Raw genomic sequence first — 25,872 nt, forward strand, 5'->3', positions numbered from 1 at the left:
AACATATTTGAGAAATATTTGCCGCAACCGATCCAGAGTATACTTAAAAAAAAGCATGGTCTGACCTATTTTACCACCTTTGAATGAACCAGCCTTCCAAAGTGGCACTTTATTCTGCCAGCCATATGCCTAGTACTAAAGCGAATGAATTAGAAATAACCAATATCGGTGTTTGTATTAAGACAAAACCACCAAACACTTTTGTTTACTTAGTTGCGTAAATAGATAGAGTCAAGCAGTCTAGCTGCCGGCTGCATAATTCTTTGTTAAAACCTGCTATAATCTTGTTATATTTTAGAAAACCATATTATATCGTTGGAAGTATATTACTGTGTCGGATAACCCTATTAGCAATGATTCATATGAAAAGACAGATAGCTTGTGGACAAATAATAGTACATTTTACTGGACCAATTATCAGCCATTCTTTATAAATATCCAATTTATTTCATAGCGCTGTACAGTCTGGAAATACTTCTTGCAAGCAGAGTTAGATCATTACACAAACAGCAGCGACTGGTGTACCACGTATAGAATTTATACAAGAAATTAAGCCAGACAGTGCCATGTACACCAGACCCATTTTAAAGTCTGGAAACTGAGTTGAATTAGTAATTTCTAGCTAGTTGAGGGCACTGTAAACCACTTAACTACCCTTTTCTTTAGTCTAAATGGCTGTGCGTTATAAATATATTATTGTGCATGTCTGAAATCAGTGCTCCATACCCCCAACATTGTGTCCAAAAAGGGTATACATAGGAGGGAGAAGTTTAGTGGTAACCCTGTCTTATCTCAGTTCTCCTTTTCTCATCCACAGCAAACCCCCTACTCATTCTGGTTGGATTCTGTTCTTATGGAAAGATCAGTCCATGCTAAATGTTGATGGTAGTTGCTGATATATTTTGGTTCCATAACAGTATCTGATATACGTTAAGAAGTTAATACCTATGTGATATATTTTATTGGTGGGAAAAGGGTATATCCATTATCAGAAACATGTAATAACTCCTGAACATTTATATAAGGCTGTATTCCATACAGCCTTCAATGTATCCATAACCTCCAGCTATTATTACTATTATTACCTCCAAGAGGTTGGGTCAAAGTGGAAACCAAGCTTCATCTTCTGGTGGTGCGCTCCTCACAAGGTATATGCATCCCTTCCCTCCCTGACCTAAGTCAAGGAAGGGCCTGATCTTCTAATCTTCTGCTTATGGAGCATGTGTCTTTTAGTGCCTTATAGGCCCAATCATATGGCTGGTAGATGAAGGGATACCTTTTTTTACCATTAGGCTTGGGCATACTTAACTGACACAAAAAAAGGTGAAGGTTTGAAGGGTCCAAGTGCCTTTTGGGGTCTCTTACCAAACCAATTATTTGTTGCGAACAGTGCCCCGCACAACCACAAAGCACGTGATGAGTGCCCCGACGGATCATAACAGGGGCTCCAACAGGTACCCCATCCTTCATGAAACCTGCTTTGCCTTAAGGATCAAGTTTTTCCTCTCTCATAGGTATTCACTTCATCTTAACCAAAAGGCAGAGATACGATGATTATAATTTTAATCTTAGATTGAATTTTATTTCTGTTATTATGATGCTTAATAAAGTTCTGCCTAAACTCTCATACATAAAACACAAGTTAAATTGGGTCTGTTTATGCATTTTTGGCATAGTTTCAACTTTATGGCTTTTTATTTTATTCTAGGAATATGAAATTGCAATTAAAATATTATCTGCCAGAATATCTCTTTCAGATATTAAATAAAAAATATTTACTTTTGAAAGCAGCCTTTGGTGTGTCACCCAAACACCATCTGATCAGCACATGCCTCTTAAATACTGCGGGTAATTAGGAGACCGGAGATATGTTGTATAGTCCACGTACACAGCTAAATGTGTCACTTTTTCCCGATTGTAAGTTTAATAGTCTGTTGAGTTCTAAGGGGGGATTCAGCACAATGCTTTTTACAAGCCCTCTGGCTTTCAGCAAATTATTTTGACGTAATGATTGGCTTTAGTGAAATAAGCAATTAAAATATTTTCAGTGAACAATTAGTCTTGAATCCGCATGAGTTCTAAGGAACTACTATGTTACCATCCTCTTCATCACATTCATCATACTTGCCTCACAGTCTGTGACACTTGTGGCCCGCAGTTTGGGACCGTTAATTTGTTGTAATGAGTCTTTATAACCGTTTATCAGGCCTTGCTATGTGCAGATGCCACGTGTCTCGCTGCGTCTTCCCCTCCTTCTATTGGGTTTTCTGCTTTGTTGTACGGTTATAAGGAGTACAGCCCTCAATCACAGTCAAGAGGGCTGAGCAGTGCAGCAATTATTACTGTTTTCTTACATTAATTCCACAGTGCTGTGGGGTTATTCATATTTGTGATTTATTGAAACAGAGTTGATGTGGATGGTTAATATTTTTAAGATTACAAATCATTGTATGAAATAAGTGCAACGTTTTAAAAGTGTTCTTATCACCATAACAACCAACAAAATCATTTAGTCTCAGGGAACATTTTTTTCGGTCATTATGATAATTTTAAGGCACTTTTAAACTGTGTACCAGTCTTTTTGTATATAACCCCAATTATTTTTACAACACACTTGTTTTAGGGTTGTGTGATTAGAGATATGTATAGTGGGGTTAGGCTTTGTGACTTAATAGTTTTATATTTTTGTAACTAATGCTCTTAGAATATTGTAATAGTTTTGGTTTCCACAATTTAATACCTAAACCCGTTTTCTGCTATTTCCATACACGTTGTGATGTGACTTTTAGGGCTCCAGAACACTATGATACTCCGTGATACAAAGGAAAGATTCTGAGCTCCTAGAGGAGGACATAGAAGCCTAGAATTTGACGGCAAATAAGAACCATTGGGCCCATCTATTCTGCAGTATTTTATTTAGTCTATAAAGACACAAACATGAATTGGTCCTTCACCTTGCCTTAGCTTCAGGATTGCCGTATGCCTATCCCTGCACATTTAAATTCCCTCACCAGGGGATGAGAAAAGGACAGAGGGATTTGGTTTCTAAGGAGGGACTGTTTCTCCTTAACAGGGACACTTGAGAAGTATACATGGGCCCATAAGGACCAGACTGACCACCAGGCAGGCCTCCAGCTCTAGAAGCAGACTTTATCTATGCTTTGCTAACCTGTAGACTGCTCAATGTGTGGACCACCGTATTACCTCCGAAGGTGCAGATGCCTTACGATATTATTCAATATTGAATTCAGTTCTAGTTTTCAGATATCTTCTTCATGTAAGCAACCTGGAGGTTGTCTGCCATGAACAGTTTTTTTTTCTTTTAAATTGAATAAACAGCCAGCAGTTCTGCTGATTAAATTATTTGTCTTAACACTTTAATCTCTTTGTCTCCTAGGACACTGTTTGCAGAGAGCATACACACAATTATGTGGACTTCTTTGTTTTGCTAAGTTCAGAAGTCAGCTTCCCACCGGCTGATACTGATATAATTGTTTTATTCAACAATAGCGTTTATGTGTAAAGTAACCTATTACATGTGGGATTTGGGAACTTTGTTATTATAGTGTAAGCTAAGTGAACAACAAATAAGCAGTATTTTCTCATTCTGTCAAAGTTAAGAACCTGTTCCCGTGTGGATTTTGTGGTGAAAAGCGTACATTTGTTGATGCCTTTTTATGCTGTTATTTATGTCTCGAGGCACACTGCAGGCATTAGGTATATTTGTAAAGGTTTGTCGGAATCCGCAAAGGATTGTGGTTTTGTAACTTAGTTATAGGTATGTTTACATGTATTGCAGCTGTATTACAGAGCTGTGCCACTGAGGGAGAATAATGTACACATTCCTCAATCCTGATATTTAGCAAATGTTTTTGCAGCATCTCTCGTACTTCCAGCATTTTACCCCAAAGATGAACTTGCATGGAAGAATGGCTTCAGCTAGGACTGTTTCTAGGAGCTACTCATTGCCCTCAGCTGCCACCAATCAACCCAACCTAGATAATCAGAGAGTTCCCACTTTCTGTTGGTTCTCTGCTGTCCATTTCTGGAGGAAGGCCAGTCCAACCTGCCCTGGCATTTGCCACAACACCTATGAAAGGTTCAAACATCTCGCTGGCCTCTTCACTATGGAGTAGAGGATATTTTTTTAACACCACTAGGAAGGGGAGCTGAAGATCCTGTCTTTCTCCGCTGCCTTCTGGATGGATGAAGCATCACACACAGTCTATTCTGTCTTATCACTGGTCACTAAATCATAAGTTGGGAACAGGGAGAAAGCATTGTATCTGTAGAAACTCAGAGGCTAACCTCCAAAGCGCTTGTAGTGCATAATATATTTGCTGCTTTTGTTGCAGATGTCCTGTATATTTGTGGTTAATGATGAATGTTGGACAAGCAGAGATCGCCAATATGTCATTATTATGACGGCTTTAAGCGCTGTACTACATCAAAAAATTCTGTAGTTAATGCTGGAAGATTTACTACTACACCCTGACGCTTTAAGCATCAGTAGACTAAAATGTATGGCCCCAAACTGAGTGATCAAATATGACAGTCCTCAAAACAAGTGCTGTCACATTCAGGAAATTTAAATGCCCCAACTTCTGTAGTAACATTCCCTTTCTGGTGACATCATCACTGATGTCACATGCGAATCACCTCACTCTAACAAAGCCTTCTTGTCCTCAACAATATATAATTTGTTTAAAAAACTGGCATCTACTAGTGCCCTCATTAAGGGGTTAAACTTCCTTGCTGACCTCTTGTTGCACAGTGTTGCACATTTTTGATTGGGGTCAAGAAACCATAAACGCAGTTATACATTGGCAGAGAGAAACAGTAGTTAAAACATGTAAATACCCCTTATGAAAGCATGATTCTTCTGCAATACAATATACTTTACAAAATGGAAGTAAGTAGCTTTTGGGTTTTTTTAAATACCTAAAATATTTTGTATAGGCTAAGACATTGTAAATGATTCAGGCTAATTAGTCACGCTATGCAAATCTACACAATTAAAATGAATGACATATGGTGAAATGATTGGGATGTTAGGAATGACATAAATCCATCAATCTGAAAATTTTGTCCCAAGTCTAAACAAGTTAGAAACAGTGAAGTTTTTGCAGCAGTAAAATGGCCAGACTTGATGCGCCTAAAGGTTGTTATCTGCTGTGGGATTGTATGTTTCTATGAACTATAACATTCCACTTACTTCGTCTGACATCCTTTATCCTACTAGGAAGGAACAAGTAACTGAATTGTTCAGAAATTTATATATACATAGTAGAGCCCTGCGCGGGGCTGCTTTTTTAATCCCACTAATTTTGTGACCATTACCGCCCGCTCCCGCAATGTGTGTGTTCCACTCCCGCAACATGTGTCCGATTCCGCTAACCCCCTTACCTGATCTGCAGATTTCCCGACGTGAGTTTACGTCACATCACGTAACTCCGCTGGGTTTGTGGGCTGAACAAGAGAAGAAACACTGTGAGAGAGCAACGCAAAGGCAGCCTTGCGGGAGTGCGCGGGATTACCGGGACCTGCAGGTACATTGTCTGACCACTCGCTCCCGCCCGCAGCACCTGAAAAACCACCCGCATCCCAAGTTTTTGGACGGATCCCACGGGACCTGCATCCCAATGGAGTCCTCTAATACATAGTGACACCATACTTCTCTTGATGGGAGATCCCACTTTAGGAACTACATCCATCTGGCCCTCTTTCCTTCCCTGATGCACCATCTCTTCTATGAGCTCAGAATGTTTACTGGGCTTGAGTGTATTGCAGTGTTCTACTGCCCTAAAAGTGACAGAAAAAACATGTTTCTGAATGCCTTATTTAGCTACACAAATAACTACCAATAGGTCCTGAAGCTATATAAAAAGTTTGGTAAAGCCCAGCCTTCTAGCCATACTTAATCACCGTGTCTTAAGAGAAAAAAATTCCTTTCTGGTCATTTGGGATGTTGGAAAGTATGAGACTCCTTATTAGCTGGTTTCACTTTAGTCATTATAGTTCCAGAGACACTGGGTGTAAAAGTAGTTCACACCCACTAAATATAGGATACACAAACCAACATTTAGAGAGCCTTGCAGTTGTGGTAAATAGGCATTTTTTAATTTTAAAAGTCCTGCACCTCTCCTGCAGGCTACTTCTTGTAGAGCAAATTATATACTGTTCCATGTAAAATCTTAAGAAAATTAACTACAATATTTTTAGCTACCGGACATGTTTGTCCTAGTCCTTAGTACCATCATTTCCAAGTATTTCCTTGTGGTGGTCAATAGGACCAATGATTGGCCAATCACAGGGCAACTTTGCACAGTTAAGGAGACTGGACTCATCTTGCTGGTTGCCCCTGTCCTGCTGCAGTCCACTATGGGAGTTTAGCATTCTATTCATGCCTCGCTTGGAAACGTAGCTGCTGTGGCCTCTTCCCAAGTGGCCTCCTTACAAGTGGATAGTTAAGAGTTACACTGGACTATCCAGACATCCATCCCTGGTCCTCATGCTCTGATCAAACTACTCTTCTGGAATCACTAATGTCTGCCATATCTCCTTCTCTTACAGGTATGACCATAACATATTTCACTTGAGCCCCTCATCTCCTGCTGTTACCCCTGTTTTCCACCCGGTATGTCTTTATCGTGCATATATCCATACCCTGCTGCTCTCAAAGGGTTAAATTTGGTGCCCTTTAGTCTAGCTTAATTGCATTTGTTAGCCAAGGTGTGAAACATCTACCTCCTGTATGCAATCACCTTATCTGACCACTTGTGAGGCAGCCCTATAAATTCCTTCCTTGGAAATGTAGCTGTTGTGGCCTCATCCCACGTGGACTCTTCATAAGTGGGCAGTTAAGAGTTACACTGGAGTTAAAAGGGGGGGAACAACATACCAAGTAAAACTGTAGAAAGCAACTTCATCGGAACCAGATCAACTCATCCCCATCCAAGCGGCCCTCTCCTATTGTCTCACTTCCCCCTCAACCACTGACTAGATTTTAAGCTCACAAGAGTAGGGCCCTCTTCTCCTTTGCATCAGTTTGTTATTGTATGTGTTTTTGTATGTGAAATTTGTTCTACTGACTGTAACAGAGCTGCGGAATCTGCCGGCGCTTTATAAATAAATGTAATGTATATATTACTAACATTAAAACATCTAGCTCTCAGTAGCAACTTCCAAACACAACAGGTTATAACATACTTTGAAGGGAGGCTGGAATCATGATGGAACCAACTGCGCTGCACTTACTCTCTGGTTATAAGTCTCAGGAACACCACAGATGTTCTTGGGCATTTTTTTAAATTAAAATAGACATGGTGTGTATGGGGGGGGCATGGAGAGACTTCTTGCCTGAGGTGTTATTTGGTCTAGAACCAGCCATGCTAAAGAGGTTTGTTGCTAAAGATGTCTGTAATTATTTGGTACAGATGTTAGCATGGTGTTTGTTATCATATCGCTGGCTTATTTTTAGGAAAAATGGGCACCTTGTTTAAATAACTGAAATCAGTCAATTGTGAAGCACCATTTTTGTGCACTTGACAATTTGTTTTGCGACAAAACAAATACGTTCTGAAATAGGATACACTGGCAGGAGGGGGTAGTGTTTTTGTCGTACTCCACCTGGTAGATTTGTGTATATCTGTATTTTCTTTGGTTTGTGTGTCTTGGTTTGTGTTGTCTAGCAATCTAGTATGTCCCTCTTTGTTGAATACACCTTTAAGTGGAGTAAAGGAAGAGTATAATATGGTTTTGCAGAAGCCATATCATATAATTTCGACACATATTTGGGAGAATGAATGAGCACTTTTCACATAGTTCTCTCAAGCACTCCAATTCATTATTTTGCAGGGCAGATTAGCAACTCTAGCTGTGACAGTTCTTTATCCAATTAAATAAGCATATTTCTCTCTATGAATGGGTTTTTAAGGGCTGAGTGGCATTTTATAAGTAGAGAGACACCGAGGGACGGGGTCTGACGGTTGTTAAGTATTATCTGTTCCTCTTAGGTATTTAAAAGCTTGGTGCTTAACCTCAAATAATACGCTTTTCCTGCGGTGTGGTGATAATGGTTAACAACTCACAATCTTTTACAGCTTATTCCTCACAAACGACATCTTTGGAGAGCTACTGATTCCCACTGTTTTTTAATAAATCAGCTAATTGAGGGGACAGTTTATTTGTGCTATTAACACCTAAAACCTCACATACTTTTAAATGCTGTGTCCTCCCAGCCAGCATTCCTTTACCTTTTCCAAGAATTGATCACGTATTGGTACGTAAATGGGACATATTTTCCTGTATTTCATTGTTGATACTATGTACTCCAGGCTAGTAGCTGGAGATTTAAAGATTTAGCCTATGTGTAACAATTTGTAACAATATGAAAGGGGTGCAATTATTTTATAATAATACAAAAGAAAGATTTTCAAAGTTTTAATATTGAACATTATTGGCTTACCTGTCCAGTTTTAAAATATATTTCAGTGCCACCGTCTACAAACGAATCAGTCCACTCTCTAAAGTGAAGCACAACTTTGATATGTATATCTTTAAAATTGTTGAAGGTAACGTTTCATATGCTGTAGACAGTCACTTGCTTTAGAGGTTTGTACCATCTGATGGGGTGGAAAATCATCTATTCAATTTTTCTGTGGTATGTGGGCCTTGTAAAGTTCCTGTGTCTGGAACACATGAGCTCCTGGGTGATCAGTAATTATAATTGCTAAAGACCCAAAGGCAAGTCTGGTTAAGTAAATTATCGCTATACATGTTAAGTGCTGACACCACGTATCGATAAATATAGTCTGTAATACTGTGTAAGAGTACACATAATGCTTCCCACAACACGACAGTCGGTGCTAACATAGAAAAAGATTTAGAGTGATAAACTTCCAGGAACCTGAGAGGTCTCATTGTCATCTTCCACCTGAAGAAGAGTCCTCTGAAGCCATGAAAGCGTATGAGACGACATCTTATTTTCTTGTCCCAATAAAAGATATCACATTAAACTAAAGACTCCACCTTTATAGATGGCTCTATCCATCATCTTTATGAATACCAAATATGCTTCTTTTCCTTATAATCTCTGACCAAGAGGACATTTCTAACCAATATTGTAACAGCTAAGCTCCAAGTGCAGAATGTATCTGAATTGGAAACATTCAGTGCTGTTCTTCTTGTCTCATGTTTCTTTTAAAGCCAATAAATTTGGGTTTCCGACTCCTTCTGGCCATTGCCTTTCATATAATCGTTACATTCAAAGTCCCCTGTACAAGACTGAATTGTTTGCTGTTCTCTTGCAGCCCACGTTGTAAAGAGCATCAAAGAACATGGTCCCTATTGAACCAACTTAAAAACCCACTAATAAAATATAGATCAAACACTAGCAACAAAATATGCCAACACACCATATCTTTAAGAGTTGGTCTTTGGGGACTTAAGTCTCCTTTTGTACAGAATAGTGAAGCTTTTCAGAGGGCTTGCTGTAGACTACTGGTTAATGATTATGTTTCAGATGAAGAAACCTGGAGGCCAAGCTGTTTATTAACAGAACATTTCTTTGTATTTTGAAATGAATCAAACATATGCTGCTTTGTCTTTTTATGTCGTACATGGAAAGCTGTGCATTTGAAAGAATGAGAAAGACGCAGCAAAAATGCAAATGACGGGGCATGTATTTGTTGTGACTTCCTATCAAAAACAGGCAACATAATCACTTCTCAGATCTCTAAAGAAAAGTGCTGACTTGTGTGTAATATTTATTTCGGGTTAAATAGCATTCCTGGCATTTATCAATACCCCAGCACCATTAGGCACGGCGGCCGCATGTAACATTTTCAAACCACTCTAATGTGCGTTACAAGACTTATTATGCTTATTATTGACGGGTGCTTTGAAAGCCCCCTTTTAGTTCAGTTTTTTTTTATCTTAATGAATACTTGCATGGTTGTACATTTATGGATTATAAACCATGTGATTGGATTTTTTTTCTTGTTTGTTTTATGTTTTACTATGTCAGGACAGCTGTCAGAGCATTCACTGCTGGGCACTAATGTATTTTGCAGGCTTTTTTTTGTTTTCCTCTTTCCTCCTCTATCAGACCCCCTGTAGTGAGTGAGAGCTCAGGTCCTGGGAGTCTCCCAGTAAAAAAAGAAATAATTGGGAGAGGATGCTTTATTTGGACATCTGGAGGAAAACACTATCCTATCCATTAGCAGGAAGGATACGTGGAATATGGAAACAAAGTGTGAAATGCTGCATTGTATAAACTAGAACTTTTACATGAACGTAATATGATCACATTATCAATACAACGCGGGGTTTTTTTTCACTAATGGATAATGCATTTTTGGGTTTGGTTTTTGTCCAGCTATTCACTAAACAAGAAAAATAGGAAATGATATACTGCATTACTGTGTAATACTTGAAAACACCAAACAATAGCTGTTTATATGAATCCGTATAAAAAAATATCATGAAAGTGAATGGATGACCAATTTGCCAATAAAGGTGCCAGATTCAATGTCTTGCCATAGCACTGATATGACTGGTGTGATACAACCTATGTAAATAAAATAAACTCCCACTCGTAAAACCCCTGTGTACTCTTGAAATAAGCGGCATAGCTGTTTAATTATTATCGAGGGACAGCATTTGCCATGTCCTGCCCCGGCTAACGCTAGCTCCCAGTCAACTGTACCTGGGAGGATGCCCGCTATGAACCATGTAAGGTCCCCCATTGCTCACACCTCACATCTAAATGTGCTTGGCCCAACTGGGCTGTTCGCGATTTATTTACAGATGACATCATTTGACATCATTCACTATGGATAATAAAGGCTTAACCTTGCGGAGTGGCTCCTACGAGCCTTCTGGTTTAGCACTGCCTAATACATTACATTCCCCTCACCGATATAACTATGCAATACGTAGGGCCAACTTGCCAAGGTTGGCCTTTTACAATAAAGTGAGGTCAGGGACTTAATGGAAAGGGATAAGTGAATGGGTTATGGTGCTCAAAACCAAAAGAGGGGAGACTCATTTTGTTTGTTATACCATTCAAGGATTAGTTCTTAATTCTAAGAGATCCCAAACCAATACTTTTGATAAAATGCATTCAGACAATATTATCTTAGAAAAACAAAAAAATGTTTTCTTGGGTTTTAGCAAATGTTATATTAAATCAAAGAAAATAGCTTTTTAATGAACATTTATATTTGTGTCCTAATTGGTAGATCAAAATGGGCTTAAACATATTGACTAATAATCAAAAATTCTAATTTACCCCAAGCACCAGCTATAGGATACATTAGAATGTAAATGTCTAAAACGGCTCAGCTTAAAGAAAAATAAATACTGGAAAATTAAGGAGTGCGGCTGCACGTATGGGTTGTCTGCACACGCCAGTCTGATTACTTCTTTCACATTCCAAATCACTTTGCGTTAGTTTCTAAAACTCATGTCTTTGGCACTCTGCGCTTCCTGTATTTCGATATAGACAGGAAATGTTTTGTAGGGTTGGCTGTTCTATGACTAAAGTCATTTACATGCACTGTTGGTGGTCCCAAATATTTTAGGGTGTTGATTAACAAACCAGGTAGAGAAGGATCTCATGTGTGTGGATGTTTGTTCTTTTGGTAAATCTACATTTAGATTGTATTTCACTCAAGAGATCTGTCCGCATTTTAACTTCTGCAGTATCATTGAGCCGTATAGAAAAAGTAGCTTTTTTCCCCGTATTTCACGGTCACATTCCTTCAGAACCTAGAGGGTTTCTAGGTATGGTTCTGGTAACAATGAATCTCTGCACATTATTGTATAACATAGTTCTATTTTACTTGTATTGCGAAAATTATTAAAGTGAATCCAGCCATGAAATAAATAAAGGTTTACATACATGGAAATAATATGGAATGCATATATTGGGTGTATTAGCAGGTAATGAGGTCTAGCTACAGAGAGCTTGCACCTAAATTAAACATATTGGTGAAGAATGATGACAACAGTACTTTTTTACACATTGTAGTTGTCAGGAGTGCCGTGACGTAGTACATAATCACTATGAATCAGCTGTGTTGGCAATAAGCCTCCTAAAATTAAATACTTTATTAAATATTACATTGGCTACGGGCCTTATAGTTATGTAGCGTTGTCTAAAAATGTCGGCTAAATGGTAATTACTACAAGAATAAGAAAATCTCACCTAAAGGCAGCATGAAGTTCATTTTGTTTCTTTCAGTTACACCATTAAAGTTAGACAGTGACGGCCAAAATCCAATGGTTTCCTAATACAAAGCCTAAAAATGTGACCCCTTCCTGCCTAACGTGTTATAAAAAGTATGTGGCATGATAAATCCTATTGTCGTAGCCATCAGTAGTGATTTGGGATAGTGCTCACCACTAGCCAGTGCCTTATATTCACTATGCTTCCCTTGGTCACCAAAGGAGTTCCTTCTTTCTCTAGACAGGGGAGCAGTGTTTATCTATTCCTGCCTACTGCCCTCTTACTGACACTAAAGGCTTCCTGGTGGAAGTTCCCAGCTATGCTTGCATTATACTTTTGGTCTTTACCAATAGTTCCGTTTTACTAAGTCTAGTAATGGCAGCAATGTGGGGGTAGCCACCTGAGCCACAGAGAGTCTGTTGTGAGTGGGAGTCAAGTAGAGGGGTCGCAGTAGTAGTAGTCTCGTATGGAAACAAGAATAAGTGCAGGCCATGCTTCCAGGATCCGTGTTCAGGCCTGGTCCTCTGGCGCAGATCCAGCATACAGGCTAGCTTTAGGACATGACCCTAGTGCAAATATGTGAAGATTTATTTAATGACTATAACCCTGCCGACATTTTATGGTACTTCACATCAGGCAAGTCCTAACGCTGGTCTTAAATTAAACAGAACACCAAAAGTAAAACCATGGAAACAGAACAAGGGTGCTTGCCTGTAGCAGGTAGAAACTAGGTAGATGTATAGGATGGGGCAGGTTAAATACAAGGGACAGAGTAACATAAACCGGATGCATAGTACTGCAGCAGCACACAAAACATGGAAGCTCTGAGGCCAGAATTAATACTATAATTACCTAATTCCTGCTCTGGTGATAAGGATGGTGAGCTGTTAGGTGATCCTTCTTAGCAGAAATAACGCAAAAACTCAACCCTTAATTAACATTTTATTAGGGATAAATTGCCTGTAACTTTTGTTTGTGTATCTGTAAAATATAAAATAATTATGTATGTTGTAACGACAAAAGATGACCTACTCATGTGTTTTTATACATAACTACAAATGACAGCATATGTCTCCGATAGCAGTGAAGGGGATAAAATGGAAATACATTGCAGCTATTTTTTTCCCATCCCCTTGCTAAGAGGCATCACCTTTTTAATTGGCATCATCATCTGACAAAGAAGTGACAGTGTGGGGCAATGTGCATCCCATCGTCTGATGCTTTCAGGTCTTCGGGGGTCACTGGGAGCCAGACATTCCACCGCTCTCCCTAATCCCACCTGAGGCCAACATGAAGCATGCAAAGAGCAGACACTGAGCTTTCCAATTCATCCTCCTACAAAGAAACACTGACATGTTGGCAATTAAGCTTGCAACAGAAAATGGACTATGGAACTGCATTAACAGAACAAAGACAAGTACGGACCCCAAGTGTGTGTGTGTGTGCGTATATATATATATATATATATATATATATATATATATATATACACACACACACACACGCACATACATTGGCAAGAATTACCTGGTTTTCACTAGTAATCGTATTGACAAACACAATGTTCTTAAGCTAATAACACACATTGATAATCTTTCATGTCTTTATTGAACACACATACATTAAACATTCACAGTGCTGGTGGAAAAATAAGTGGATTCTTGGATTTTCTATGGCAGCAATAACCACAAACAAGCGCTTCCGGTAGCTTCGTAACGTTCAGAAGGAACGTTCTTTTCGTCACAGAACTGTTTAAGCTCAGCCATATTTCTAGGATGATTGGTGTGACCTCCTGAGGTCATTCCAAAGCATTTCTAAAGGGTTAGGATCTGGGCTCTGATTGGGCCACTCCAAAAAGCAGATTTAGTTTTTTAATTCATTCTGTAGCAGATTTACTTTTTGATGTTTATGTTCATTGCCCTGCTACAATAACACAACTTCTACTGTGCTTCAGCTGGCGGACATCCACCCTCATATTATCCTGTATGATACCTTGATACACTTGGAAATTCATGGTGCCCTCAATAATGGCAAGTTTTCACGTTGGTATGTGGTGCCTTTTTTATGCCATACGTAGTGCTGTGTGTTGCCAAACCGAGTGTTAAAGTGTTCTTTGGCAAACTTCAGGAGAACAGCGATGTTAAATTAGAGAGCAGTGGCTTCCTCCATGGTGTCCCTTATAGGACAGTTCAATGTTTCTCTCATGGTAGACTCATGGTGGACTATGGTGAACAGAGATGGTAACCAGTTCCAATGATTCCTTCAAACTTTAGCTGTTACTCGAGGGTTGTCTTTGGCCTCATTGAGCATTCTGCGTTATGCTCTTGGAGTCATCTTGGCTGGGTGCACGATTCTGGTGAGAACAGCCATAGTACTAAATCGTTTTCATTTATAAACAATTTGTTTAACTGTGGACTGATGGACTCAAATGGTTTGAGTGTTTTATTTAGTTTTATACGTCAAAGTAGCTCTAGAACACATCTCCAATCCTGTTTCATTGATACGACAACCTTGATGTATTCAATATAGATCAGAACAATACAATACGTTGTGTGTTTGTTCATTATTGTAACTTAAATGAAGATCATATCATATTTTAAGACAAACATATACAAAAATGCTGGTTTGTTCCAGGTTCGCTTACTTTTTGTTGCCACTCTATATATAAATATATAATGTGTCTTGAAGATGCAAGACTGCGTTTGTTCCAAACAATTTATCCACTGGCCGAATTCATCATCAGTTAGAAAAAGAAAGACATAGCATGATACTATGATTGAATACACAGGAGACTGACTCTATCATGTACTTTGGTCCAGGAGACACTTGTGCAGAGCTATATTGCTCCTTGGTGGCATTAGTCACACTAGTGTGGAGGCCGGGATTGATACGTACTCTCACCGTTCATGCTGCCCACACATCAGTGTGAATGAAAGGCTGACGATGGCAGCTGTGTCTTCAGCAGCACAGACACAATGCTGTATGAGAAGAACACGTTGTTTTTTTATTTAAAGGAATAGTTATGCTAACTTTAACATGGATAAAATTATCTGGAAAGACTTTATGCTCTCAATATGTATAGCTTGGAGGAAAGACAAGAGTAAGAGGAGGCATCATGGAACCATTTAAATGCATAAAGGAATTTAACAAAGTACAGGAAAGATCTCAAAGGACCTGAAAGGACGTAATCTAAAATTAGAGAGTAAGAGGGAATATATGTAATATATGCAGTTTTACCTTACTGGTGGATAAGTGGGGCAGCCTGCCAGCAGAAGTGGTAGAGACTAAAATAGTGATAGAATTTGGATGAGATAGGCATATGGCTAGACCAAAGACTGATTAATGTTTAAGTTTCTACATCAGGGAAAGTGGGCCGAATAGTTCTTATTGTGTGCTTCTATTCCATTCTATTACATTGCTTGGTGTGCCCGCAGATTCCATAGTGCACGTTAATAATGACATTAAAACAGATGATATACAAAATTGACTTTAACATACATTAAAACATTTCTTTAACCTTTCCTATTTAAATTCCAGTGGGGATAGCAATGCTGCAGATGAAATACCGAGCAGCTAATGGGACTTTGGATCAGGATTGTGGGTGTGCTGTCATGTGTTTGATGCAAGGGACAGCTGTATTTCCATGTGACATAAACCTAAGTAAACAACTCGGATCAGAAACAGGTGGGCACCGGTGTCTGGGTTGCAGAAAATGGCCGCTCTTCTCTGACCCTGCGTTGACCTTTGTTACTTAGGGTATTTTCTGAAATTCCCAAACTGGACATACCTTCTGTTGTACTGATGTAGACTTTTATTTATTCTGAGCCATTCTATCACATATTCTGTTCATCTGTGGATGAACTTCAACTCCTATGATTATTTTAGCCTTTGGCTGTTCCATGATTGATAACAGGAGATCATGAGTTTAATCATTTATTAATATCAGAGCGCTAGCGTCAGTTCTCCCAAATGGGAGACTTTGTTACCAGTAGCTGCTCAGCAGTCTTAGTAAGAGTATCTTGTCATAGATGGTTTGCGATCAGAGCTGGATTAAAGATGAACAGCCAGCGCTGATACTTTAAGTCCAGTGGCCGGCAAATGACGCTGTGTGGCCACTGGCTGGATATGAATAGCCTCGTTTTACATCTATAAGCTGCTGCCGATCGGGGGAGTATGGGGCGCCGTCAGCCATTCGCCCACCATGCACTTCACTGGTGTACCAGATGACCAGTCCATATACCAGGGGTGTCCAAGTTTTTTCTGCAGTGGGCCACCTAATCAGAATTGTATACGTGCGCGGGCCGCACTCATTTTTCACTGTGAGAAAATATGGCCTTTAATAAGATATGCAGATTAAAATAAAGTAAATGACACAAAACCTTTACTTTTCCTCTCACTGATTTCTGGGCCTAGAAAGTTTTGTGACTACAAATTCAGGATTCTGGATAAATAAAAATGAAATAGTTCAATTTGTTTTAGGGATTCACTAAAATGAAAATTCTGGACCAAAACCGAAAATTCAGGGTTCACTTAAACGAAACCAAAAATGACCCCCCCTCCACCTTTAAAAATAATAAAAAAAATCCCACACTTTTAATAAAAGTTACACACCAAAATTGTACAAAAAAATTATATATTATGATTGTTAACAGCAATACCCAGATTCCAGCATGTACTGGTTGGCTGGGCAATCATATATAAATTAATAGTTATTGTATTTTTTGTCCAATTTTAGTGCGTTAACACACCACAATTGGACAAAAAAAAAAATCAACAATATGACTTGGCCTGATAGGAGTGTGATTGCTAACAGCAAACACACTCTTTTTATACCCAGGCAACCAGTAAATGCTGGAACCTAGGCATGATGGGACTGTGAGTGCTGTTAGCAATCACACTCCTATCATCCCAAGTCAGCCAGTACATGCTGGTAAAGGGTGGCTGTAGTGCAGACCCCATACTGCTGGCAGCATCAATACACAAGGGGGGCAGCTAGCCAGGTTTCAGCATGTACTGGCTGACTTGGCATGATAGGAGTGTGATTGCTAACAGCAAACACACTCTTTTTATACCCAGACAACCAGTAAATGCTGGAACCTAGGCATGATGGGACTGTGATTGCTGTTAGCAGATTGCTGTTAGCAATCACACTCCTATCATCCCAAGTCAGCCAGTACATGCTGGTACAGGGTGGCTGTAAGTGCAGACCCCATACTGCTGGCAGCATCAATACACAAGGGGGCAGCTAGCCAGGTTTCAGCATGTACTGGCTGACTTGGCATGATAGGAGTGTGATTGCTAACAGCAATCACAGTCCCATCATGCCTAGGTTCCAGCACTTACACATCCATGCTATCACACACACAAATTCATTCATTCACAGATTCATTCCCTCAATCATGCATACTGATTCAAACACCCTCCCCCACCCCCTTACCTGCACTACAGCTCTCGATGCCGCTCACAGACTTCAGAAAAGGGCGTGGCCTCCTGCTTCCTCTGTGCAGGACAATAGACCCTCCCACAAGTAAGCAGCAGGGCTCTTGTGATCCTGGCTGCCGATCTCACGCGGGCCGCACCTCGAGGTCCCGCGGGCCGCACCTCGAGGTCCCGCGGGCCGCATGTTGGACGCCCCTGCCATATACATTAAACTAAGGACAACCAATAAAAATAATGTTTTGTTCTGTCAACGTTCTACTTTTTTACGATTGTTGTCTGTTTGCTGTCATAATATTATAGCCCTTATTAACCGATTCCTGAATGCCCCAGTCTTTTTGGCTACATGTTCAAATTACTGTTATAGCTCAAACATTGTGAAACATCACAATTACTGTATTGAGTTTCACCGTTATTAAATCATTATTGGATTCGCATATTTGTAATATTACGGTGAAAGGGAAACTAAGACCATTGTACTGTACAAAGTAGAGAAATAATGGATATTTTAGTTAGGCGATAAAGGTTCAAATCTCAATTTTTTTATGCATTGCCATCCCATGATTGTCATACCACCTCTAAACCGTGCAGTCATCACAACTGGATGTGTCTACATTGGTTGATTCGTTTTAGTTGGATATATATATATATCTATATAACTTCTGTAGGATCTGAGATAAAAGGGTAATTTAATCTAGCACTGAAAGCCATGTATTACCTGTGTTATTATTGAATGTTCATTTTTTTTCTATTTAAGCTGCTACCCACTAAAATTAGCCCAATATGGTTTGTGTTTGTGCACCTTTACTTGTTACAACAATAATTGAATATGTATTTATTTTAGAAGTTGAGACGAGATTGTGTATCACAAAACTGTTTGTTAGGATCTCCTAACATCCGTGCTTGCGGACCTATCGCAATGGCCTGGGTTTACTTGATGATATCAAGAATTCCAGCATTAATGAGTGACATGCAAAAAGCCACCGCTTCACCTCCTCAGTGACCGTGTTGCTTGTAGCAGAGAGATTACATCACTTCTGGGACTGTTTTATCAACATTTGGGATGCAGTGAGAGACAGTGAGGATTTCTTGCTTATGAGCACTCCAATTGCAGCACTCCAATTGCCTATGCGCAATTATTTTAAGGAATGAGCTTTGTCCATATAAACCTAGCAGCTCTCTGCTTTTCTATTGAGCCTTTGATGCAAAGTAGAAAGGCGGATAAATAGTGTTCCCTCCAACTAGACCACCAGTGATTGCATCCCGGACCACTACTCTAATATTAAATATGGCCGACGTTAATTGAGGAATTTGTATATAGTTGGATTCATTGAGACATGATGTGATGATCTTGCCGCTCAACTCCTATAGACTGCCAGGTGGCCACATGTGCTGTGAATCTAGTTTGTGCTGCAGAAGCGCAGGCACTGATTAATTTCAAAGCGCAGTGGGCCAAATTCTCACCCCACCCAACCCATAATCACTGCTAAGAAAAGCCAATGCCGGTAAATCAGGACTGTCCTCAATAAGGTATGATAGTTGGGAGGTATGACACTGTGTTGCTCTGTTGCCTTTCTAATTCTCCTTGTGTTTCCTTGTAGGGAAGCCATTGCTTTCAGCTTGCCCTTATCAGACAGAATGCTTTGCGTGCTACTCTGTTACAATGTGTCACAAAGATGAAAACTCATTATTTTAGCCTTTTTTTGCTAACAAATTGAGGACATTCTCTGTCTGTGAAAGGGTTACCTTTTATTATTACTGTCTTTTTACAGCTATTTTCTCCTGTTGAGAAGAGGTTGGGGGTTAGTGGATGGGCCATAAGAGACATACAATGTTCGGTGGCTGCAGAACCATTATCTTATTGTATTTAGAAGTTTGCGGTCCTTAGGGAAATTAGTGAGAAGATACTTACTGGCTGAATCTTTTCATGATGAGCAGGCACCATCTGGTGACAATCCTCCTTTTCAAATGTCATTTCAGAGTATACTTGAAGATAAATGGAAATCAAAGAAATGCTTGGATTAAAAATGACATAATTGCCATTTTTACGGTAGTGGCTTAGTGCCTCTGTTTTATTAAAGCTGAAATTCATATGAGAAGTAATTTCAATAAGATCTACAACACTGTGTTGACTTAAAGCAGTATGTGCGCATCTGGAGGCATGTGGATATAAATGATTAATTTCTCGTAGAAAAATATATATGATATCTTAGTAATGTAACTATATAACTAAAGAAAAGTATGTTTTTGACACATTGATTTTATTTGCAGACATGGAGAGTGCCATTGCAGATACTCCCCCTCACACACAAACTGTGCTGATTGCTTTACGGCATACACTTCTGGAAGTCAGATGGTCCCTCTGGGACATTAGGACTTGGATCCCTTTTATACAAATTATAATATGGATTACTCCATAGATTATCTCAGGGTCATACCTTAACTCTGTAGCTCACGTTTCTGAGCATGACCTGTCTTTTGAACTATATGCGTGATGAGAATTCCAGAAACAATTCAGCAGTCAGATTCTGTCAGTGTTTCTAGAAATGTATGTACTTTGTTTAAACTTTAATTACAACAGCAGACTGTCTGAGAAATCTGTATGTTATATGTCTACAAAACTACTTCACCAAAAATAAAACAAGCATTTCAGGGGAGGGGGGTCTTTTTTAATATATAAAATTTGACACGTTATTCCATAAACCAGAGTTTGTTGTCTTTCATACAGAATTGAAGTTGGCGTGCACCCACAAATATCTAAAATCTTTGGACCCAATTTGATGTTTTTTTGTTTTTGTTTTAAATAAGCAATGAGGAACACTGGTATTAGGCAATGCAAAACATTGTCCCCCCGGTGACATTATTAGGGATGACCCACCTAACCCAAAACATTTAGACTTTTTGGAGGGGAAAGGAGTTCTATTGACAAGTTAGGCTTGCAACCGGTGGTGGTGGCTATTAGCCAAGTAGCTAGAGTGTGGTCAAAGAGCAAAATGAATAGGGGGGGTACTACAGAATCCCTTCATGTATTTGCAAGAGGGATCACGCATCTGTTTAAATGGGTTACTTATACTGCAGCTGGAGTGTCCCTTTAAGACAAGCACACATAGGTTTTCAGTATATAATCTATAGGAGTAGTAGTAGCCGAGAACAGATATAGACCAATGCGTTGTCAGAGAGGATTGTGAAAACATATGCCTTAAAGATTAAGATTAAATACGATATAACTGAATATCAATCAAGTTAAGCTGTATCATAAGACAATAAGCATTTGATTTCAAGCGCCCAGTTAGCTGTAACAAATACATTTATTTATTGGAAAGAAAATATTTATTGTATTGAACGCAAAATCTGTACTACTATGTAACTAAATGTAACACTAAAAGCAACATTTCGTCCTATGACTTCCTTCCTAGAAATTGATGCAAACATCTTCAATAAGTACAAACAATAAAAGCAAGAGACGTAAAAGTGGGGGCACGTTTTTGGCAGTAGTGAAACCATCTAGTACCAAGGCAATTGTACTCATGGCACGAGCTTCTATTCCCCCAAATCAATTTAGCTAAACAGGTAGATTTTCTTCTCAAATTTCCTCTGCGCCGCTTGCTTTCTTGCTGTCTGCAGTGTTTTACACACGATTAAACAGACAGGAATCAGTACAGAGTTATCTGTGGTTAAGATCTTGATTTAAGCGTTTTCCCCATAGTTTTGTCTTCTGCTTTCGTCTCCAATAACCAGAGACAGAAATAAAGAGATTGCAATAGTCCCCTTTGTAATAAAGTCCCGAGTGTTACTGGGGGCAGGTACAATGGAGACTCCTCTGTCTCGTTATTATTTGTAAAAGGGGGAAGCATTACACACCTTACGACCTAACCTTTTATCTGTGAGCCCAAATCAGATGTGCTACTTGCTTATGTACTGTATATACATCGATAAATAATAATGATCTCATATCCTCAGAGTCATTATAAGTGTTTTAAGGCATTAGCGTGTTAGCTTGCTCAGCAGGTTTACTAGCCCGTGTAACTGGACAGTGTCTCCAGAGTGCGTAGCATGAAAATGCTCTGCAGAGCGCGGTGGTGATTTTTGATGACCGGTCATATACATGGTTAAATCTCATTTCGTTATGACATCACATGCAGCTACAGCCCAGCCGGTTCATTGTAACATTTGAGAGTTCTTTTCATTTAACAGGGTAAACCCTAGAAGTGTGAGACTATCATAGCAACTAAATGGCAAAAGCAATAGGCAGACAGAACACCCTCTATCAAATTTTATTTTGCTACAAAGAGAAGTCAGCAATTGGTAGCCACCTTGCGATATCCTGATATTCTGCTTCAAATGGTCATGAGGCAAACACGTGAGCGTGAAGGCACAGACCTCGATTGATACTATGGTTTACTGGACATGTGTAAGTATCGTGGCTTGCCCATGATCCCCACTTGGTTTATGCGAACAAGGTGAAGACTCCCCTTAACAGAGCTTACAGAGCCCTCCAGCATTTTAGTTAGTGTAAATGTTTATATGTTTCTTTAAATGTCTGCAGTCTTCCTCCTAGCTGTGACATTATGTTATGAAAAGCTATCATGTGGTCTAATCATGCACAGTAATCAGTTCGTGATTATGGACTGAGCATTACATGAAGTGGAAGTGTTGCTGGGCGTTTGCAGCATTTATTTTATTATAAATATTTAGCGCTTGGTGGTGCAGTGATGGTCTCTTCCTCTATCAGACACTGAGCTACATGCTCCGTTTCTCCCGTGCACAGCCCATTCTGCATATGGAGCACGCAGGACCGTGCCAATGGAGCCAGAGAGCCTTGCACAATGCTGTCTCGTGGGCCAGTCGGAGGGCGATATCTGGCCTCACTCCCTGTTCCCCGGTCCCAACACACCTTTGACCTCCGTGACAAGTTTTCCTCCTTTCATTAAATTGCTCTGCTGGTATTACTTGTAGACTCTTTGCCTTCTTCTCATGTGCTCTCTCATACCAGGGTCATAAAAATGTGGGAAGAACTTTGACACTTCCTCAACAGTGTATGATAAATATGTTTATCGTCTGTACCCTCCCTGTACACAGATAATATATTCTGCATTACGTTGGCTAATGGCACATTTCAGCTGCCACCTCTGCAGTCTTCCCACATTTTTATAAATCCAAACATATTTTCTATTCTGTTGTGTTCAACTGTGAGCTGAGTAGTTAGTGTCATTACTTTGTGATTTTACAGTTTATCTTCCCAAATGAACAATTTCCTTGGCTATATCCTAGTTAGCTCTTGTTGGCATAGCTCACCAACCCTGCACTGGTTGTTACTGAACGATAACATATGACAGGTCGCATAGTCACCAAATGTTATCAAACGTGAGAGTTTCTTCGGAGACGATTAGTTGCCAAGAATGCTGCTAAGTCCTTGTTATGGTTTCGGAACCCCAGGTCTGTAGCAATTGGGATGCATCCGATATCACTTTTAAACCCAAAGGCCACACCAATTAAGGTTTAGGGACCTGACTTCCATTCCAAGTACCCTTGTAAATAACTACAAACTCTGTTTGAAATGTTTCCGTCTTTCCTTGTGATGTACATATATTTCTAAAAACCAACTAAGCACAATCTGTTGTGGTAATGTACAAGTAATTCACTTAATTTAATCTATTCACAAAACAAAGGCATCATTGTAGCGTATATTAAGAAGCCGGCACAGTTAGGGAGTACTGCACCATTATAACTTGCCTGTCATCCCCAAACATGTACATACATATGTGACTTTCTATACTTGCCTCCAATAGTGCTGGCTCCCTGTGCTCTGAAAGTGCTCCCAAATTTCAATGGGAGAGCATTCTGATTGACTGAGAATGCGTTCTTGTGCAGCTCTGAAGCTACAGCTTCTCCATAGTTTTTTTTTACATTTAGATATTTTTTAAGGTTTTAACATGCATTCGTTCCTCTTTGGTAAGGCTGCCTGGGACATTAAACTGTCCCTTTAATGTGTGGTACAGTAAACAGAAGGCAGTATTGAAGAACTTTAGGGGAAGGGTTTGAAAGCCCATATTTTTCAGACTATTCTGGAAAACAATTTTAAATCAAAGGCAGGAATGTATTATTAACAACTTTTAAACTTCTGAGCCATGGAACAGAATGTAATGTTCTAGATAACAGATCTGCCTGACCAAGAAAAGCTATTAAACTGCAGTCGACCCTTTTCAATTAAATGGAAAAAAAATGTCCTTTCTGGATAGTTTAGCTGAAAATGCATATTATTTTTATTTTCACAAAGTAAAAAATATACTCAGGTCACCGGATGATTAGATATCATCCTCTTTAACGTACAATCTCCCTGCGAGACATCTTTTTTTTTTTGTTTGTTAGCTGACCACTTGTTCCACTGTCTTCTGATGATTCTATTGAAACATCAAAGGCAGCAAAGGGAATTTGGAAGAAACGGTATTGTGAACCTTCTTGGAAGACTTTCCTCGACTAAATAAATATCTCCAGTGTATCCGCTAAACCCTTCAGAACAGATATAATTTCAGTGTCAACACACAATGCCTCAGCAACGGATATTGCCTGACTTCATTGAAAACGTTTTATAAGCACCACAGAAAGGAAAAAAGTCCTTTAAAAACCATAATTAAGTTTGGAACCTTTGTATTTTGGAATACAGGAGTTTCAAATTAGCCGATGAAACTTTGACCGTTTCGTGCCAATGTTTTTTGGGAGTTATGCTGCCTTCTCAACATCATTTGGAGAATGTTCTCGCCTTGGAAAGAGGAAGGTCCCAGTCATCTCTTGCGGTCACATGGCAAAATGTTCCTCCTTATAAATAAGAATATAGCCCTTGATGACCTAGTTTGACACCTTGGCTTCGCATGATGATTGCAGATCAATACCAGTGTCATTTTGTTGGTTATGTGTAAAGCAAACAGGGTGTTATTTATAGAAGTAGTGGTGTAATCATAGGAAGCAATGCAGCGATCCAATCAGCAACAAGATTTCTGGTTGTGGGCTTGGATGAGCAATGCAACAGCTCAAAATTCTCTTTCACATCAGTGTTTTGGACCTCAGGTGCATCCTTACACTGTAGATGAGTCCAGCAATTAACAAATGTACACTTTAAGACACATTAATTATAGGTAGGAGGGGAACAGGGCAGGAAGGCTTATCAACCCGCCATGACTGGAGGTTCACCTGGAGTCTCCGGGAGAAATCCAGAGTGTTCCCAGTTATGTTAATGTGCCATCAAGGTATACTTCTTATATACTTTGCTGTAAGAAAGGGCTGGTGTACTAAAATATATCACTAAACAAAACCATAAAATACGGCTCCTTTAAGAAACCTAAACTCAGCGTTTATTTTTGCAATAATTTAGGGCATATGTTAAAAAATCATTAAAACAAAAAACATATAGGCAGGGCTTTCTCTTTCTGCGCCAGTGTTTTGTAAAGCATGTCCATGTTAATGTAAATCTTTCTATGCTGCCAGCTATTATGTTATTGGTAAATTTGTACTGTATCTAATGGTGCTCTATAAATAAAAAGTTACCCAATGTCATTTTCAGGAAGGTGAAATCTGTGCTTTTAAAGGTAATCTCACCATGTGGCATGTGATTGCATCAATGCCCCCCTTTTAAAATATACGGGTTGCACTATAATTTAACCAGTAGATCTAATTTAATAAGCTGAAATGTTTGCCTTGTATGACCAAATCCTACAGTGTGTCAATCAAGCTCTTGCGGAGCGTTAAATGTGTTGCCTTACAGCTCTCAGCTGGCCAATATTCCCTTCTAACTAAACAAAGAGCGAGCAGGAACCAGCGAAGTATTCCTCACCCGGCTTTCCTCGATGGCGATGGCTATCTAACTGTAGAACAACAACTAAAGGCATTCAATTAGTCTGCAGTCATTACTCACTTAGTGAGACAATTGAAATGAATTGGAAGATAGACATGCACAGGTGCACATGATGGGGAAAGAATTGATTGATTGCCCAATCACACCTTTAATCACGTAATTCACTTGGGTAGTTTGAACTCTCCGATGGCCCATTGCTTTTAATGGAATTATTGTATATTCTAGAATCTTTAAAATCATTACTAATATTATTTGATTTATATACCGTATTTGCTCGATTATAAGACGACCCTGATTATAAGACGACCCTCCAAATCTGAATATTAATTTAGGAAAAAAGAAAAAGCCTGAATAT

The 25,872-nt window shown here is 39.3% G+C and overlaps 1 protein-coding gene across 1 annotated transcript in view; it reads left to right on the forward strand.

The window, feature by feature from the left end:
• LOC149303223 (ADP-ribose glycohydrolase MACROD2-like) overlaps nucleotides 1-25,872 on the forward strand; it is an 806,633-nt gene that overhangs the window by 236,871 nt on the left and 543,890 nt on the right. The gene's annotated exons all lie outside the window — the stretch shown is intronic.

Source organism: Sceloporus occidentalis, unplaced genomic scaffold (assembly GCF_023333645.1).
Source record: "Sceloporus occidentalis isolate IW3139 unplaced genomic scaffold, rSceOcc1.0.p SCAF_15, whole genome shotgun sequence".
Classification (NCBI taxonomy): domain Eukaryota; kingdom Metazoa; phylum Chordata; class Lepidosauria; order Squamata; family Phrynosomatidae; genus Sceloporus; species Sceloporus occidentalis.